This window comes from Eleutherodactylus coqui, unplaced genomic scaffold (assembly GCF_035609145.1).
Source record: "Eleutherodactylus coqui strain aEleCoq1 unplaced genomic scaffold, aEleCoq1.hap1 HAP1_SCAFFOLD_244, whole genome shotgun sequence".
In the NCBI taxonomy this organism is placed as follows: domain Eukaryota; kingdom Metazoa; phylum Chordata; class Amphibia; order Anura; family Eleutherodactylidae; genus Eleutherodactylus; species Eleutherodactylus coqui.
Genome location: NW_027101997.1, coordinates 22,501 through 27,303, shown reverse-complemented (window position 1 = coordinate 27,303; position 4,803 = coordinate 22,501).

Below are 4,803 nucleotides of genomic sequence, written 5' to 3'. Positions count from 1 at the left end.
TCAACACTCTCTCCCCCGTTGGGACTTTGAAACTTTTTCTGACCGTGCAAGCTTCATCGGACGGCAAAGGGGGCAAGCTGCGGTCCGTGCCCGGCCTGCTGGGGTCCTGCCCGGGGACATCGGAGGCTCAGCCAGGGTCTTGAGCTACTGCTGGTAGGTGCGCTTTGGGGGCCCTCCGCAGCCGCCCCGGGCCACCCCTGCAGCCAGCACACTGCTGCCAACAGCCCGCCGCTCTCCCACACCAGCCAGCCCCGTCTGCACACATCTGCCGGGGGTGCTTTTTTGAGAAACACTGTCACTTTGTCAAAGACCGCACACCGCTCGTTCCCTTATACCCCGACAAGGTGTTCGTGCTGACGTTTTGCGAGGCCTTATTTTACCGTCGTCGGCGCTATCAGGGGAAACGGGCCCGCTCCTTCCGCCCTCCTGGAACCCTGGCTCGGCCCGGAGCGACCAGGATTACCCTCATACCGGTTCTCACCACCTGCATCGACACGCGGCTCTGCCCCGGCCGCCGCAGCTCTCGCCGGCCCGGCCGGGTCCGCACCCCTGGCCGGCACGCCTGGAGCGTTTGGACTTTGTCGTTTTTTTCTCCAAGAGTCGCCTCTGGCACATGCCATGGACTTCAGCAGGGGCTGCTCCCCGCCCCCTGGGTGTCCTGCCCGGGCACATCGGAGGCTCAGCCTGGGTCTTCAGCCCCTACTGGTAGGTGCGCTTTGGGGGCCCTCCGCAGCCGCCCGGGGCCCACCCCTGCAGCCAGCACACGGCTGCCAGCAGCCACCACACAGCTGCCAAACAGCCCGCTCTCCGTCACCCCCCAGCCCAACTCTGCATACATCTGGCGGGGGTGCTTTTTTGACTTCCCCCCTTTTGGCCTATGGGGAAAAGCCAGGGGGAAAACCTCCAGAGTCAGGCCGACCTCCTGGAACTCCAACCCGGTCTGGAGCCACCGGTCTGTCCCCTTCACGGTTCTCAGGACCTGCATCGACCCTCGGCTCAGCCCCGGCCGCCGCAGCTCCCGCCGGCCCGGCCACCCGGGTCCGCACCCCTGGCCGGCACGCCTGGAGCGTTTGGACTTTGTCGTTTTTTCTCCAAGACCCATCTCTGCCAACTGCCGTGGGCTTCAGCGGGGGCTGCTCCCCGCCTCCTGGGTGTCCTGCCCGGGCACATCGGAGGCTCAGCCTGGGTCTCGAGCCCCCTACTGGTAGGTGCACTACGGGGGCCCTCCGCAGCCGCCCAGGCCCACCCCTGCAGCCAGCACACGGCTGCCAGCAGCCACCACACAGCTGCCAACAGCCCACTATCCATCACCCACCAGCCCCTCTGCATACATCTGCTGGGGGTGCTTTTTTGACTTCCCCCCTTTTGGCCTATGGGGAAAAGCCAGGGGGAAAACCTCCAGAGTCAGGCCGACCTCATGGAACTCCAACCCGGCCTGGAGCCACCGGTTTGTCCCCTTCCCGGTTCTCAGGACATGCACTGACACTCGGCTAAGCCCCGGCCGCCGCAGCCCCCGCCGGCCCGGCCAGCCCGGTCCGCACACCCCTGGCCAGCGCCTGGAGCGTTTGGACTTTGTCGTTTTTTCTCAAAGACCCGTCTCTGCCAACTGCCGTGGGCTTCAGCGGGGGCTGCTCCCCGCCTCCTGGGTGTCCTGCCCGGGCACATCGGAGGGTCAGCCTGGGTCTTGAGCTACTGCTGGTAGGTGCGCTTTGGGGGCCCTCGGCAGCCGCCCAGGCCCACCCCTGCAGCCAGCACACGGCTGCCAGCAGCCACCACACAGCTGCCAACAGCCCGCTCTCCGTCACCCTCCAGCCCCTTCTGCATACATCTGCCGGGGGTGCTTTTTTGACTTCCCCCCTTTTGGCCTATGGGGAAAAGCTAAGGGGAAAACCTCCAGAGTCAGGCCGACCTCCTGGAACTCCAACCCGGCCTGGAGCCACCGGTTTGTCCCCTTCCCGGTTCTCAGGACATGCACTGACACTCGGCTAAGCCCCGGCCGCCGCAGCCCCCGCCGGCCCGGCCAGCCCGGTCCGCGCCCCTGGCCAGCGCCTGGAGCGTTTGGACTTTGTCATTTTTTCTCAAAGACCCATCTCTGCCAACTGCCATGGACCTCAGCGGGGGCAGCTCCCCGCCTCCTGGGTGTCCTGCCCGGGCACATCGGAGGGTCAGGCAATGTCTTCAGCCACCGCGGGCAGGTGCACTCAGGGGGCCCTCCGCAGCCGCCCAGGCCCACCCCTGCAGCCAGCACACGGCTGCCAGCAGCCACCACACAGCTGCCAACAGCCCGCTCTCCGTCACCCCCCAGCCCCTCCTGCATACATCTGCCGGGGGTGCTTTTTTGACTTCCCCCCTTTTGGCCTATGGGGAAATGCTAAGGGGAAAACCTCCAGAGTCAGGCCGACCTCATGGAACTCCAACCCGGCCTGGAGCCACCGGTTTGTCCCCTTCCCGGTTCTCAGGACATGCATCGACACTCGGCTCAGCCCCGGCAGCCGCAGCTCCCGCCGGCCCGGCCAGCCCGGGTCCGCACCCCTGGCCGGCACGCCTGGAGCGTTTGGACTTTGTCATTTTTTTCAAAGACTCATCTCTGCCAACTGCCGTGGGCTTCAGCGGGGGCTGCTGCCCGCCTCCTGGGTGTCCAGCCCGGGCACATCGGAGGCTCAGCCTGGGTCTCGAGCCCCTACTGGTAGGTGCACTCTGAAGGGGCCCTCCGCAGCCGCCCAGGCCCACCCCTGCAGCCAGCACACGGCTGTCAGCAGCCACCACACAGCTGCCAACAGCCCACTATCCATCACCCACCAGCCCCTCTGCATACATCTGCTGGGGGTGCTTTTTTGACTTCCCCCCTTTTGGCCTATGGGGAAAAGCTAAGGGGAAAACCTCCAGAGTCAGGCCGACCTCCTGGAACTCCAACCCGGCCTGGAGCCACCGGTTTGTCCCCTTCCCGGTTCTCAGGACATGCACTGACACTCGGCTAAGCCCCGGCCGCCGCAGCCCCCGCCGGCCCGGCCAGCCCGGTCCGCGCCCCTGGCCAGCGCCTGGAGCGTTTGGACTTTGTCATTTTTTCTCAAAGACCCATCTCTGCCAACTGCCATGGACCTCAGCGGGGGCAGCTCCCCGCCTCCTGGGTGTCCTGCCCGGGCACATCGGAGGGTCAGGCAATGTCTTCAGCCACCGCGGGCAGGTGCACTCAGGGGGCCCTCCGCAGCCGCCCAGGCCCACCCCTGCAGCCAGCACACGGCTGCCAGCAGCCACCACACAGCTGCCAACAGCCCGCTCTCCGTCACCCCCCAGCCCCTCCTGCATACATCTGCTGGGGGTGCTTTTTTGACTTCCCCCCTTTTGGCCTATGGGGAAATGCTAAGGGGAAAACCTCCAGAGTCAGGCCGACCTCCTGGAACTCCAACCCGGCCTGGAGCCACCGGTTTGTCCCCTTCCCGGTTCTCACGACATGCATCGACACTCGGCTCAGCCCCGGCAGCCGCAGCTCCCGCCGGCCCGGCCAGCCCGGTCCGCACCCCTGGCCAGCGCCTGGAGCGTTTGGACTTTGTCATTTTTTCAAAGACTCATCTCTGCCAACTGCCGTGGGCTTCAGCGGGGGCTGCTCCCCGCCTCCTGGGTGTCCTGCCCGGGCACATCGGAGGCTCAGGCAATGTCTTGAGCCACCGCTGGTAGCTGCACTCAGGGGGCCCTCCGCAGCCGCCCAGGCCCACCCCTGCAGCCACCACACAGCTGCCAACAGCCCGCTCCCCGTCAACCCCCAGCCCCTCCGCATACATCTGCTGGGGGTGCTTTTTTGACTTCCCCCGTTTAGGCCTATGGGGAAAAGCCAAGGGGAAAACCTCCAGAGCCAGGCCGACCTCCTGGAACTCCCACCCGGCCTGGAGCCACCGGTTTGTCCCCTTCCCGGTTCTCAGGACATGCACTAATACTCGGCTCAGCCCCAGCAGCCGCAGCTCCCGCCGGCCCGGCCAGCCCGGTCCGCCACCCTGCCCGGCGCCTGGAGCGTTTGGACTTTGTCGTTTTTTCTCCAAGACTCGCCTCTGGCACATGCCGTGGACTTCAGCGGGGGCTGCTCCCCGCCTCCTGGGTGTCCTGCCCGGGCACATCGGAGGCTCAGCCTGGGTCATCAGCCCCTACTGCTAGGTGCACTCAGGGGGCCCTCGGCAGCCGCCCAGGCCCACCCCAGCAGCCAGCACACGGCTGCCAGCAGCCACCACACAGCTGCCAACAGCCCGCTCTCCGTCACCCTCCAGCCCAACTCTGCATACATCTGCCGGGGGTGCTTTTTTGACTTCCCCCCTTTTGGCCTATGGGGAAAAGCTAAGGGGAAAACCTCCAGAGTCAGGCCGACCTCCTGGAACTCCAGCCCGGCCTCGAGCCACCGGTTTGTCCCCTTCCCGGTTCTCAGGACATGCATAGGCACTCGGCTCAGCCCCGGCAGCCGCAGCTCCCGCCGGCCCCGGCCAGCCCGGTCCGCACCCCTGGCCAGCGCCTGGAGCGTTTGGACTTTGTCATTTTTTTCTCAAAGACCCATCTCTGCCAACTGCCGTGGGCTTCAGCGGGGGCTGCTGCCCGCCTCCTGGGTGTCCAGCCCGGGCACATCGGAGGCTCAGCCTGGGTCTTGAGCCCCTACTGGTAGGTGCACTCTGAAGGGGCCCTCCGCAGACGCCCAGGCCCACCCCTGCAGCCAGCACACGGCTGCCAGCAGCCACCACACAGCTGCCAACAGCCCGCTCTCCGTCACCCCCCAGCCCAACTCTGCATACATCTGCTGGGGGTGCTTTTTTGACTTCCCCCCTT